This window comes from Cherax quadricarinatus, chromosome 76 (assembly GCF_038502225.1).
Source record: "Cherax quadricarinatus isolate ZL_2023a chromosome 76, ASM3850222v1, whole genome shotgun sequence".
Classification (NCBI taxonomy): Eukaryota; Metazoa; Arthropoda; class Malacostraca; order Decapoda; family Parastacidae; genus Cherax; species Cherax quadricarinatus.
The window spans coordinates 22,528,310-22,543,882 of NC_091367.1; the positions used below are offsets into that span (position 1 = coordinate 22,528,310).

At 40.2% G+C, this 15,573-nt stretch overlaps 1 protein-coding gene across 5 annotated transcripts in view; it reads left to right on the forward strand.

The window, feature by feature from the left end:
• Nucleotides 1–4,221: 4,221 nt before the first annotated feature.
• Nucleotides 4,222–15,573, forward strand: part of LOC128703658 (zinc finger protein 271) — a 67,109-nt gene continuing 55,757 nt past the window's right edge. For 2 of the 5 annotated variants that reach the window (XR_011394154.1, XR_008409347.2), the window contains exon 1: nt 4,222–4,476. The gene's annotated coding sequence lies outside the window, so the exon portion shown is untranslated. The remainder of the gene's footprint in view (nt 4,477–15,573) is intronic. The other 3 variants (XM_053798411.2, XM_053798412.2, XR_011394155.1) reach the window with 2 other exon arrangements.

A 15,573-nucleotide genomic window follows, 5' to 3' on the forward strand; every position in this document is an offset into this window, starting at 1 on the left:
ATGTAAGTGTCAGTACTTTATTATGTTGTTCTTATTATGCAAATTTTCTGGTATTAAGTTACCTGTGCAATAGAAATATATTTAGTATCTAGGGAAATACTTTTTTTTTTAATGTAACCTAATGTTACTTTACCTAAGTTATATTTTATAGCTGGTCGCTTAGGTTAGGCTAAGGTTAATGTTAAGGTAAGGTTAATGTTAAGGTAAGGTTAATGTTAAGGTAAGGTTAATGTTAAGGTAAGGTTAATGTTAAGGTAAGGTTAATGTTAAGGTAAGGTTAATGTTAAGGTAAGGTTAATATTAAGGTAAGGTTAATGTTAAGGTAAGGTTAACGTTAAGGTAAGGTTAACGTTAAGGTAAGGTTAACGTTAAGGTAAGGTTAATGTTAAGGTAAGGTTAACGTTAAGGTAAGGTTAACGTTAAGGTAAGGTTAACGTTACGGTAAGGTTAACGTTAAGGCAAGGTTAACGTTAAGGTAAGGTTAACGTTAAGGTAAGGTTAACGTTAAGGCAAGGTTAACGTTAAGGCAAGGTTAACGTTAAGGTAAGGCTAATGTTAAGGTAAATTTAACGTTAAGGCAAGGTTAACGTTACGTTAAGGTTAGGTTAATGTTAAGGTAAGGTTAACGTTAAGGTAAGGTTAATGTTAAGGTAAGGTCAATGTTAAGGCAAGGTTAACGTTAAGGCATGGTTAACGTTAAGGCAAGGTTAACGTTAAGGCAAGGTCAACGTTAAGGCAAGGTTAGCGTTAAGGCAAGGTTAACCTTAAGGCAAGGTTAATGTTAAGGCAAGGTCAACTTTAACCCTTTCAGGGTCCAAGGCCCAAATCTGGAGTCACGCACCAGTGTCCAAGAATTTTCAAAAAAAATATTTGTTATTTTTTCTTATGAAATCGTAGAGAATCTTTTTGTGAAGGTAATAAAACAAAAAGTACGAAATTTGGTGGAAAATTGACGAAATTATGCTCTCGCGAATTTTGATGTGTCAGCGATATTTACGAATCGGCGATTTTGCCGACTTTGACTCCCATTTTAGGCCAATTACATTATTCCAATCAACCAAATTCTTAGCTATTTCACTAGTATTACTTCTATTCTATCGATTGAACACAAGAAATCGCCAAGTCAACTGTTTCAACTACAAAATAAAGTGATGGGAAATTGTTAATTTGGCCAATTTAACACAAAGTTCAAAATATTCCAATTTCAAAATAGGGTCCAGAATAAACAATGTAGGCATTCCTGGCACTAAATTAACATTTCCTTTGTTCATTAGTTACGTTTTCAAGCTTTACAAATAAATTTCATTTTGATTTTTTATTCACATAATGAATTTTTATTCACACCAAAAAATAGAAGATTTACTGTTATGCAATACTGTAATAATTGTATAAATATCATTACCATATTTGTGAATGTATATTAGACCCACCAGCTGACGTGTATTAGACGTGTGAGGTCGTTTGTTTACTCTTAAATATCGGCAAAAATTTAACATTTCCGCTACTTTGAGCTCAGTTTCAAGCCATTTCCAGTGCTAAAACCAATCAAAATCATCTCTATTTCTGTAATATGTCTTCCATTCTATCAAACGAGACCAAGAAATCGCAAATACAACTATAAAAAACATACGAAAAAACACTGCAAAGTTGCTGTTTTAATCGAAAAATAATTATTTCATTTTTTTTCTCTCATTATACACAGTGTGCTGTAGGATCTGTTTTATGTGGTGCACACATACCACATAGATGTATTCTCTCATATCTAGGCCCAAATGTACCACTCACAGTTTATCAGAGTGAGCTGAGCTCATGGCGTAGATCTACGGTTTGGACACTCACCATAAAGCCGTAGATCTACGGGACGGACCCTGAAAGGGTTAAGGATACGTTAAAGTTAGGTTAACGTTAAGGTTTGGTTAACGTTTAGGTTAGGTTAAGGTTGGGTTAACGTTAACGTTAAGGTTAGGTTAACGTTAACATTAAGGTTAGGTTAACGTTAAGGTTTGGTTAACGTTAAGGTTAGGTTAACGTTAAGGTTAGGGTAAGGTTGAAATTAGGTTAGCACAGCATGTTAGGTTAAGTTAGCACAGCATGTTAAGTTAGCACAGCATGTTAGGTTAGCACAGCATGTTAGGTTAGCACAGCATGTTAGGCTAGCACAGCATGTTAAGTTAGCACAGCATGTTAGGTTAGCACAGCATGTTAGGTTAGCACAGCATGTTAAGTTAGTACAGTATGTTAGGTTAGCACAGCATGTTAGGTTAGCACAGCATGTTAAGTTAGCACAGCATGTTAGGTTAGCACAGCATGTTAGGTTAGCACAGCATGTTAAGTTAGCACAGCATGTTAGGTTGGCACAGCATGTTAAGTTAGCACAGCATGTTAGGTTAGCACAGCATGTTAGGTTAGCACAACATGTTAAGTTAGCACAGCATGTTAGGTTAGCACAGCATGTTAGGTTAGCACAGCATGTTAAGTTAGCACAGCATGTTAAGTTAGCACAGCATGTTAGGTTAGCACAGCATGTTAAGTTAGCACAGCATGTTAAGTTAGCACAGCATGTTAGGTTAGCACAGCATGTTAAGTTAGCACAGCATGTTAAGTTAGCACAGCATGTTAGGTTAGCACAGCATGTTAAGTTAGCACAGCATGTTAAGTTAGCACAGCATGTTAAGTTAGCACAGCATGTTAAGTTAGCACAGCTTGTTAGGTTAGCACAGCATGTTAGGTTAGCACAGCATGTTAAGTTAGCACAGCATGTTAGGTTAGCACAGCATGTTAGGTTAGCACAGCATGCTAGGTTAGCACAGCATGTTAAGTTAGCACAGCATGTTAAGTTAGCACAGCTTGTTAGGTTAGCACAGCATGTTAGGTTAGCACAGCATGTTAGGTTAGCACAGCATGTTAGGCTAGCACAGCATGTTAGGTTAGCACAGCATGTTAGGTTAGCACAGCATGTTAGATTAGCACAGCATGTTAAGTTAGCACAGCATGTTAAGTTAGCACAGCATGTTAGGTTAGAACAGTATGTTAGGTTAGCACAGCATGTTAGGTTAGGTTAGCACAGCATGTTAGGTTAGCACAGCATGTTAGGTTAGCACAGCATGTTAGGTTAGCACAGCATGTTAGGTTAGCACAGCATGTTAGGTTAGGTTAGCACAGCATGTTAGGTTAGCACAGCATGTTAGGTTAGGTTAGCACAGCACGTTAGGTTAAGTTAGCACAGCATGTTAGTGGTTTTATTTTGTTCTTAACAGTACTTTATTACATATAAACTACATTTTGCACACTGCATAAAGAAATAGTTTGATAGTTTAACTTGGGTTATGTTATTAATGTTAATTATCACTTCTTACCTGTTTGTTTAAAAATACAGTGATACCCCGAGTTTGGAACTTTCTTCGTTCCACAGGGCTGTTTGGGCGCCGTTACTGAACGAATTTGCTCCAATAAAGAATAATGTAAATTAGATTAGTCCATTTCAGTCCCCAAAAATACACTTGCAAAAACACTTACAATAATACACTTACGTAACTGGTCGAGTTGAGAGCAGTTCAACACTCGAGGTACCACTGTATAGCTTTCCATTGTACAACTGCTTAATATCAAAGAATTTATGTCATAAATGATATTCTTATTTTGCAAATAGTAAAGCCTCCATAAAATATAAGATTTAAGATAAGATTTCATTCGGATTTTAACCCCGGAGGGTTAGCCACCCAGGATAACCCAGAGCAAGGTTATCCACCCAGGATAACCCAGAGCAGGGTTAGCTACCCAGGATAACCCCGGAGGGTTAGCCACCCACAATAACCCAGAGCAGAGTTATCCACCCAGGATAACACAGAGCAAGGTTATCCACCCAGGATAACCCAGAGCAAGGTTATCCACCCAGGATAACCCAGAGCAGGGTTAGCTACCCAGGATAACCCAGGGCAGGGTTAGCCACCCACAATAACCCAGGGCAGGGTTAGCACCCAGGATAACACAGAGCAAGGTTAGCCACCCTTGTGGTCCTTCCTGTAGCTTTGTAGGCGTCCTGTAACTCGATCGCTAGCGCACTCAGTTCACACACTGAGGTCCAGAGTTCAAATCTCCGGTAGGGCTGGAAAACATTAGGGACGTGTTTCCATAAGACACCTGCTGTCACTGTTCACCCATCAGTATGAAATGGGTACCTGGGTGTTAGTCGACTGGTGTGGGTCACATCCTGGGACAGAACTGACCTAATTTGCCTGAAATGCTCAGTATAATAAGCAGCTCTCTGTATAGTAGTATGTCATTGATGTCAGCTAGGCCTATGTACCTTGTATATGTACTTGTAGAAATAAAGATATTGTCCTCCCCAGGTGCAACCCTCATCAGTCAACTAACACCTAGGTACCTACTTACTACTAGGTGAACAGGAGGATTGATCCCAGGCCTGCACATGTCAAAGCCTGTCAGCATGAGCCAGTTCATGAAGAGAACCAAAAGGTACCTGATGAATGTAGCTTCAGAAAGGAAGGAGAGCTATTTTCTTGTATAGCTAACATACGTGTACCTATTATTGTGATCTGATCCTATCTTTAATATTAATGTAAATAACTCACTTTACCTTATTCCTAGTATATCTCCTTTTATTGTTTAAATAATAAGGTATTACAAGGACCCTAATGGAAATAAGTCACTTTGGCTATTTTTGGGGGGTTATCCTAGGTAATTTACACATATATTCCTATGTATGACAATTTATGTTTCTGTATTGATGTGTACCTCTACCTGAATAAATTACTTACTCGGTGTGTGAGCTGAGGATGCTGCCAGTCAAGCCATGAGCATCCCTGCAGTGCTTCCTGGTGTAATTTAGTGTCATCTAATAATGGTAGTGCACTTTTTAACTTTCAGGTAAAAATAGTTTGGCAAGGGATTTGGATACTATATTATTAGCTGTCTGATTTCTACATTATTTATCTTCATTATATGTATGGCTCAAGAAATAAGCATTATTATTAATACTACTACTATCATGTCTGCTTCCAACCACTTACATGTAAGCAAATTGCATTCACACAATATCAATTTGGCATCTTTAAATATTGTGTATCCCTCTGCTATTCTGTTATACCTGGAGTTTACCTGGAGATGGTTTTGGGAGTCACTGCCCCTGTGACTTAGTCTCTGATCAGTCCTCCCAGTGCATGGTGCTAGCATGGAGTCCTCCCAATGCATGGTGCTAGCATGGAGTCCTCCCAGTGCATGGTGCTAGCATGGAGTCCTCCCTGTGCATGGTGCTAGCATGGAGTCTTCCCAGTGCATGGTGCTAGCACGGAGTCTTCCCAGTGCATGGTGCTAGCATGGAGTCCTCCCAGTGCATGGTGCTAGCATGGAGTCCTCCCAGTGCATGGTGCTAGCATGGAGTCCTCCCAGTGCATGGTGCTAGCATGGAGTCTTCCCAGTGCATGGTGCTAGCATGGAGTCCTCCCAGTGCATGGTGCTAGCATGGAGTCCTCCCAGTGCATGGTGCTAGCATGGAGTCCTCCCAGTGCATGGTGCTAGCATGGAGTCCTACCAGAGCATGGTGCTAGCATGGAGTCCTCCCAGTGCATGGTGCTAGCATGGAGTCCTCCCAGTGCATGGTGCTAGCATGAAGTCCTCCCAGTGCATGGTGCTAGCATGGAGTCCAACATAAACATCACAGCTGGGCTGATCATGAACTAACTTTATAAAGTTACCAAGTTCCCTCTTGAAGACAGGGGTCTGTTGGTGATCCCTCCTGTTGAACTAAGGGAGGGTTTTAGGCTGTTATGGATAAAGTTCTTCTCAGAGCTTGACTGGCTGAGGTGCATCGATTGACTCAGTAATAACCGTTGATTGTCCCCAGGGGTGTCACTAGCACACTAAGAGACAACACAGTAAGTGTTAGGGGCCCAAGACTGTTCAACTGCCTCCCAGCATACATAAGGGGGATTTCCAATAGACCCCTGGCTGTTTACAAGCAGGCACTGGACAAGCACCTAAAGTCAGTACCTGACCAGCCAGGCTGTGGCTCATATGTTGGATTGTGTGCAACCAGCAGTAACAGCCTGGTTGATCAGGCCTTGATCCACCATGAGGCCTGGTCACAGACTGGGCCGCGGGGGCATTGACCCCCGGAGCTTTCTCCAGGTAAACTCCAGGTAAGCCCAAATCAAGGTGTTATTTTTGCTAATCTCCCAAAATAATAAAATTTGCTCTAGAAATAGCAATTCTTGCTATGGTATAGCTACCTTGTGGGTATTTAAAAGATTAAAATAATGCACAAGTTCTCAAAAAGATGGGCTTGCAATGTTAGGCAAAATTATTTCATGTGCAAATTGTTATTTTGCTGCTAGAATGCAGCATGGAAGGACAAGTTGATGGTTAGTATACAGTCGCATGACATGCCTGGCCAGTCATACAGAAGTCAGTTGACATGCTGGGCCAATCACAGTGAACATGAACAAAAACATGATACAGTGGTCCCTTTGAGTTATATCTGGAGTATAACTGGAGAGAGCTCCAGTGTAAATAGACTATCAGATTTAGTTAAATTAGTAATTAGGTTGTTGAAAAACAGTTGTGACAGTAATACTAGATACAGTCTGCTAAACTGGTTACAGTATGTATTAGGCAAGTTTAGGACATGTTTGATACAAAAAAATTTGAACCAAGTGTCAGAAAGGGAACTTTTTTGTACACTTTTCATGGAGCTTGTAAACAAGTTACAACTAACCTAATTTCTGTATGGAGATAAACACGCATACTTATTTTTGCATGATACAATATTTGTACAAAGGTGAATGACACTAGAGGTACATACTGAAAGCCCCTTAATATTAGTGCAGAACATTTCTGGCAAACTTAAGACTAACTTAAGATTAATAAGGCAATGCCAAATGGTTTTACATATACAATCTTTTAGGTAATTGTAAATATAAATTTATGAGTTAAAATGGATATAAGAATATCCTATTAGTATGTATTGACATTAAGGAGATACAATTAATGTTTTAAAGGTTGAAAGGATTAGATGTTAAAAGTAAGGTTATAATATATACATATTTTAGTGGCATTGAGAATATGGATATATAGTTATGTCATGTTTAGCTGGTGTTGGGATGTGTTAGAGAGAAGTGTTTTATAATGGTAGTTTTGAAGATGCTGGCTGAGACAGTGACTCTGATTTCTAGCAGAGAGTTCCAGATTTTGGGCCCTTTCATGTGCACTGAATTTTTACAGAGATTTAGCCAGATACTGGAAGTGTCACAGAGATTTTTGTGCCTAGTATAATGTCTACGGGTCCAGTTGCAGTTATCAAGAAAGTGTTTCAGGTCAGGATTTTTATTAGAATTTATTGTTCTGTAAATGTAGGATGCACTGTAGTAAGAATGAATGTTTTGTTTAGTGAGTAGGTTTAGGTCTTCGAAGAGTGGGGGGAGGGGGGGTTATCTAGCAGTGGACTGTGTGATCATTTGTGCTGCAGCATTTTTGTTGAGCTATTATTGGCTTAAGGTGATTGCTGTTGTGAATCTCCAGACACAAATAGCACAAGTGAGTAGGGATATATCAGTGAATAGTATAATGCAAGTAGTTGCATGTGCTACATAATAAACTATCTTTGAAAAGATGCCAACTGGTTTTGACACTTTTTTATGTGGGTGCTGAATTTCAAGTTACTGTCAAGTTTCAACCCCAGAAATTTTCACTCGTTATGTTTAGCAGTACGAGTATTGCCAATCATAATGTTTAGCTGAATGTTATTCGCTCTGCTTCCAGACATAATATAGAAGGTTTTGTCAGTGTTAAGTGAAATTTTATTGGTAGTCATCCAGGTTGAAATTTTTAAGAGCTTTTCATTAACAGTGTTGTTGAGTGATGCTGGATCTGGGTGGGAGATAACAAAAGTTGTGTCATTAGCAAAGAGGATAGGTCTAAGTTGTTGCGATACATTTGGAAGGTTGTTGATGTATAATAAGAATAGTAGGGAGCCAAGGACTCTTCCATGTGGAAATGTTTATGTCCAGAGATGTATTGCTGTCTGTTAGTAAGGTAAGACTTTATATATGCAAGTGATACTGTAATGATCAAGTTTGTGAAGTAGGATGCTGTGGTCAAATGTATCAAAAGCTTTCATTAGGTCAATAAAGAGTCCTAGTAGATATTAATTTTTTTAGTGCTGTGTAAAGTAGGTCTAGCATTTTTATAACTGCATCATATGTGCTTTTGTTTCTCTTGAAGCCAAACTGGCAGGGGTTGAGAATGCTTTGCGGTGTTATAAAGGAATATAATCTTGAAAATTTTGGATAGGAAAGGCAAGTTTGATATTGGCCTATAGTTATTTACGTCTGTTAGGTCCCCATCTTTGTGCACTGGAGTACCCTTCTTGCTATCTTGAGTAATGTCAGGAAAGTGAATTAATAATTGTGGTGACTTTCATGGACTTGGTTGGTGCAAGTATAATATAGTGCAGTACACATGTTTAAACTATAGAAAACCCTTTATGCAGAGTATTTACCTGGAGTTTACCTGGAGAGAGTTCCGGGGGTCAACGCCCCCGCGGCCCGGTCTGAGACCAGGCCTCCTGGTGGATCAGAGCCTGATCAACCAGGCTGTTGCTGCTGGCTGCACGCAAACCAACATACGAGCCACAGCCCGGCTGATCCGGAACTGACTTTAGGTGCTTGTCCAGTGCCAGCTTGAAGACTGCCAGGGGTCTGTTGGTAATCCCCCTTATGTGTGCTGGGAGGCAGTTGAACAGTCTCGGGCCCCTGACACTTATTGTATGGTCTCTTAACGTGCTAGTGACACCCCTGCTTTTCATTGGGGGGATGGTGCATCGTCTGCCAAGTCTTTTGCTTTCGTAATGAGTGATTTTCGTGTGCAAGTTCGGTACTAGTCCCTCTAGGATTTTCCAGGTGTATATAATCATGTATCTCTCCCTCCTGCGTTCCAGGGAATACAGGTTTAGGAACCTCAAGCGCTCCCAATAATTGAGGTGTTTTATCTCCGTTATGCGCGCCGTGAATTGAAGGCAACCTTAAAATTAACTTATAATTTCTGGACAGTTATACAGATAAATTACTGCAATGCTGTGGTTTGCAGCATCTGATATTTTATATACCGTAACAGTTTTATTTATGATTTATTGCATTTTGAGATCTTGTGTAATAATTTGGTATAGTATTTGTGTTGGTGAATACTGAGGTAGAACATATTTTCGGTTAATACAGCCTCTCCTCATTTAACGACTGAGTTTCATTCCTAAAACCACATCGGTAAACGAATTCGTCTCTAAGTGAGGAGCATACTGTATTGGTAGTGGGTTTGTGTCGACCATCTTTGATATTGTTTTAATGTCACCTTTGCATCATTTATAACATTTCTGGTATATTTTTAAATGTTTATACAGTAGTGTACTGTTTTTTGTAATAAACACAATATAAAAGAATTCAGCTCTAATATACATTATTTAGGTCTGCATACTGGTCCGAGAGCCCGTCGTAAGTCCGAGTCATCAGTAAACAAGTACATCGCTAAGTGAGGAGAGGCTGTACAGGTCTTCCTCAACATTCGCGGGCTTCACACATTCGCGAATTCCCAACCGCCAAATTCCCAGCTGCCAAATCATATTTAAGTTTACCGCCACGATTCCTTACTACCCTCCCTCCGACCCCCCACAACTGGCAGCCAGCCCTCCCACCACTCAGTGTGGTGAGTGTTTTGTTTGTTCATATTTGCTATTAAACTACAGTATAAATAATGTAAACCCATCCATGACTGCATATTAGAATGGCTATTCGGACAGGTATTGGAAGGTGACATCATGTGTTTACTCTTGAACACAGCAAAGAATCAAACATTTCTGCTACTGCTAATAATAATAATAATAATAATAATAATATTAATATAATAATAATAATAATAATAATAATAATAATAATAATAATAAATACGATAGAATTGAAGAAGGAAATTGTACAAAAATACGAGGGCTGAAGCAGTGGTGAAGGAAGTGGTTGACACATCGTCAGTGTGGCTTTGTTTATGCTGGAGTGAGTATTAGTCTCCGTGCAGTGGTAGAGGCAGTGGTAGAGGCAGTGATAGAGGCAGTGGGTGAGGCAGCAGTTGAGGCAGTGGTAAAGGCAATGGTAGAGGCAGTGGGTGAGACAGTGGTAGAGGCAGTGATAGAGGCAGTTTGTGAGGCAGCAGTTTAGGCAGTGGTAGAGGCAGTGGTAAAGGCAATGGTAGATGCAGTGATAGAGGCAGTGGGTGAGGCAGTGGTAGAGGCAGTGGTAGAGGCACTGGTAGAGGCACTGGTAGAGGCACTGGTAGAGGCAGTGGGTGAGACAGTGGGTGAGACAGTGGTAGAGGCAGTGATAGAGGCAGTGATATTTACTAACATATATGTTATAAATAATAATAGTACATTATGAATAACATTTATTATTATTATTATAAATGTTATTAATATTAACATGTACTATTATTATTTATAGCATATATGTTAGTATTATTATTATTATAATAAAAAAGAAGCGCTAAGCCACAAGGGCTATACAGCGTATATATGTTAGTAAATACCACTGCCTCACCCACTGCCTCACCCACTGCCTCACCCACTGCCTCACCCACTGCCTCACCCACTGCCTCTTCCACTGCCTCAACCACTGCCTCACCCACTGCCTCACCCACTGCCTCTATCACTGCCTCTACCACTGCCTCACCCACTGCCTCTATCACTGCCTCTATCACTGCCTCAACCACTCCAGTCACACTCAATCTACAAGCACCAAATACAATGAATTATTGTGAAATGTTTGGAAGAGCACGGAGACTAATACTCACTCCAGCATAAACGAAGCCACACTGACGATGTGTCAACCACTTCCTCCACCACTGCTTCAGCCCTCGTATTTTTGTACAATTTCCTTCTTCAATTCTATCGTATTTATTATTATTATTATTATTATTATTATTATTATATTAATATTATTATTATTATTATTATTATTAGCAGTAGCAGAAATGTTTGATTCTTTGCTGTGTTCAAGAGTAAACACATGATGTCATCTTCCAATACCTGTCCGAATAGCCATTCTAATATGCAGTCATAAATGGGTTTACATTATTTATACTGTAGTTTAATAGCAAATAATGAACAAACAAAACACTCACCACACAGTGGTGGGAGGGCTGGCTGCCAGTTGTGGGGGTCGGAGGGAGGGTAGTAGGGACTCGCAGTGGTGGAGGCAGTGGTATTTAACCCTTTGACTGTCGCGGTCGTATATGTACGTCATGGGAGATACTGTGTTTGATGTATCTATACGCATAAATTCTAGCGGCTTCAAATCAAGCGGGAGAGGGCTGGTTGGTCTACACGAGAGAGAATGGGTCTCATTGGTCGGTGTGCACCCTGTGAAAAAAATCTGGGACTCAGCGGTGCATTGTGGGAACGCCATCTTGGTAGTCCATTTTCACCATGCCTCGCGGTAAGAAGTTCCTCACTCCTCGGCGGATTGGAGGTCTTTTGTTCCCAAGTGATAGCTCAAACAGTGATGATAGTGTCAGTGAAAGTGAATTCCCTGGTTTTGAAGCGGGTGTGACCGAGAAAATTACCCAGGATAACATAATTAGTGATGAAAACCCAGATGACCCACAACCATCCACCTCTGGTGCTGGGCCGGCTCGTTCATGTTCACCTGTACCAGGACGAAAGAGGAAACTATTTGCCCGTGTACAAGACTCAGATGTGAGCAGTGCAAGTGATAGTGATAGTGATTTCAAGGTTATTGAAAGCACTTCTAGTTGTGACAGTGAGGGTGAATATTCCCCAGTGAAGCGGCAGTATATACGACGTCGCATGCGGTCTGGTAGTGTGCCATATGCTCTTCCAAGAGGAAGGAGTACATCTCGGAGCACATCCCGTGGCCCTACACCACGTCCTGATAGTGAAGATGACGATATTGTTACGATGGGTATAAATGATGTGAGTGAGGCAGCAGGCGGTGGTGGTGATAGTGACGGTGCCATGAGTCATGTGACACCAGCAGCGGGCCACGCTAGTGCCCGCGCTGCTGACTCTGCACAACTACAACCCGCCTCGGCCGACCCCACACTCTCACAACCACAACCTGCACAACCACAACGACATTACAATATCCAGAACGCACCAGCTGACCGCATCTGGGATTGGCATCAAGATGACGAGTTTGTTCCCAATCCCCATGACTTTGATGGAGGACAAAGTGGAATACGGCCATCATGTACACTTGGAAACAATCCCACTGAACTGGAATGCTTTCAGTTGTTCTTCGATGAACCCCTGATGGACATTATTGTCAGGGAAAGCAATACATACTATGAGTACACCATGGCAAACACTATGCTTTCACCAAGATCATGCCTACACCAGTGGAAGGACACAACTGTGGCAGAGATGTATCTGTTCTTTGCCACAATAATGCTTATGCCACATGTGTATAAGCATAGTGTCAACACATACTGGGCGACAGACCGCCTGATTTCAACCCCTGCTTTCAGTGACATTATACCAGTGAATAGATTTGTGTTACTGTTACGTATGTTACACTTTTCAGACAAAACCAGGCCTGACAGAAGCGACAGGTTATATAAGATCAGACGTGTGTTTATGTACCTGAAACAAAAGTGCTGTATGTATTTTTATCCCTTCAGGAAGCTTGTTATTGACGAGTCTTTGATTTTGTTCAAAGGAAGACTCTCATTCAAGCAGTATATACCAAGCAAGAGGAAACGCTTCGGTATAAAGTTATTTGTTCTGTGTGATTGCAAAACTGGTCTGGTTTTGGATATAATTGTGTACACTGGCGGTAAAACAATGGAAGATACCAGGAAGTTACTGGGTATCTCTGGTGATGTGGTTAGAACAATGATGGAGCCATATCTTGGTAAGGGGCATATTTTATATACTGACAACTGGTACACAAGCCCTATACTCAGTGATTTCTTGCGAGTGAACATGACAGATGTGTGTGGCACAGTGCGTAGAAATCGTAAACATATGCCTAGGTTCGAAGCTGGCAGTCGTAGAGGTGAAGTGCAGGTGTTTGCTGCCAATGACATCATGGCATTTCGGTGGCATGACAAACGTGATGTCACACTGCTGACATCAGTTCACCGACACGAAATGGTAGAGACTGGCAAGCAGAATAGAGAGACCAATGAACCTATTGTAAAACCTGCAGCTGTGATGGATTACAACCTCAATATGCGCTTAGTGGACAAATGTGACATGCAGATTGGGTTTGCTGACTGTGTTCGCAAGAGTTATAAGTGGTACATAAAACTGTTTTTCCATCTTCTTGACATTTCCATGCTGAATGCTTATAATATGTATAAGTTGAAGACCAAGAAGAAACCCAAATATGGTGAATTTTGTTTGTCAGTCATCAGACAAATAATATTCAAGTACCAAGAAACAACACCTGCAATAGACCAGCGCCCACGAAATTATCAACACATGTCCTCTCGTCTGAGGCCTGGTGATCACTACCCCATACCACTGCCTGCTACTACTGCCAAGAAAAATGCTCAGAAGAGGTGTTTTGTCTGTGGACATACCACAAAACGCCCACAAAAACGCAGAGACACTCGTTTTATGTGTGAGGAGTGTAAGACACCATTGTGCTTATACCCATGTTTCAAAGAATTCCACAAGCTGCAGCACTTCTAATAAAGTGTCCAGTGATTGTACATATGTATATATATATTATAAAGCAATCGTAATAAACATTTGTTTACATTGTTTGTTTGTGTAAACAAGTTTTAGCAACATTATAATGATACGAGTGTTTTTGCTATAATTGTGTTACATTCAACGAGTGTATATTTGAACATTGCACAATAATTTGGTCTCACAGGCCACAAAAGTTATGTGAAAAAATAAAATAGTGAAAAAAACAAGAAACCATCGAATACAAGTAAATAAAAGTTTACCGGGTGAGCGGCAGTCGCCGCTGTTGCCGCCAGCAGATCAATTTCAGCAAAGTTCAGGACTCTATATCTCGGTAAGTACTGATGGGAAAATTTTTTTTTTGGGACTAAAACAATCAGAAAAATAATCTTAACATTTTCATAAGAAAAAATAATTTTTGTTTTTTTTCGAATATTTTGCGACACCAGGAGACACTTCAGGATTGGGCCCTTTGACAGTCAAAGGGTTAACGACAAGTTAGGGAAGCAGTATTGTATTATATTTCCCTACAATATATTGGGGCACCAAACATTCACGGTTTTTCAACATTCAAATTCAAATTCAAATTCAAAGTTTATTCTCTATAAGGATTACAATGCTGAGTTTACAGAAATTTGGTTATTGTGTGGTTTACATGTAGTAAAATTGTGATTACAGAGTGTACCACTAGAACGCTTAGCATGGCTAGGCATTTCGGGCATACTTAGTTTTATTCTTAATTGTAAAATATTACAAATTATGAGGTAAGTTGGTATTATGGCTAAGTGACTAAATACTAGTTTGTGAGTTTAGCAATGTGAATGCTTTTGTTTTGGCACAGTACATAGTTTCAGTATTGGAGTATCACAGGATTCATTATTTTAAGATTGAGATTAATATTTCTGTTTATGGTCAAATGAGTGAGTGAGTGTAAGTGTGAACCACCAGGTGGTATTAGTGTAGTTAGTTGACGGGGTGTATCAGGGAGATAAGATGTTTTCTAATGGTAGTTTTGAAGGTGATGAATGTGTCTGCAGTTCTAGAGTTCTCAGGTAGGGTATTCCAGATTTTAGGGCCTTTGACATACATTGAATTTTTGTAAAGGTTTAGTCGGACACGGGGAATGTCGTAGAGATGTTTGTGTCTGGTGTTATGCCTGTGGGTTCTGTCACAACTATCAAGAAAGCGTTTTAGGTCAAGGTTGATATTAGAGTTTAAGGCCCTGTAGATGTAGATTGCACAGTAGTAAGTGTGGATGTACTGAACTGGGAGTAAGTTTAGGTCTATGAAGAGTGGGGGGGTGTGTTGCCAGGGATGGGATTTAGTGATTATTCTTACTGCAGCTTTTTGTTGGGTTATTATTGGCTTTAGGTGTGTTGCTGCAGTTGATCCCCAAGCACAAATAGCATAGGTGAGGTATGGATAAATAAGTGAGTGGTATAGTGTGAGAAGGGCATTTTGCGGCACGTAGTATCGTATCTTGGAGAGGATCCCAACCGTTTTGGATACTTTTTTGGTTATATGCTGGATATGGGTGCTGAAATTCAGGTTGTTGTCAAGGTATAAGCCTAGGAATTTTCCCCCATTATTTCTGGTAATTAGAGTGTTGTCAATCTTAACATTAATTTGTGCATCTCCTGCTCTGCTACCAAACATAATATAGTAGGTTTTGTCAGTGTTAAGCGTAAGTTTATTCGCGAGGCTCTTGATCCCCTAACCCTCGTGAATGTTGAGGGAGACCTGTATATATGTTGAAACAGATTGATGATAATGTTGACTTCATTCATCACTACGAATGTTAATATAATTTAGATTAACTGGGTTGCTCTTGATGCATCACTCTGTAGCACAATTCATCTAAG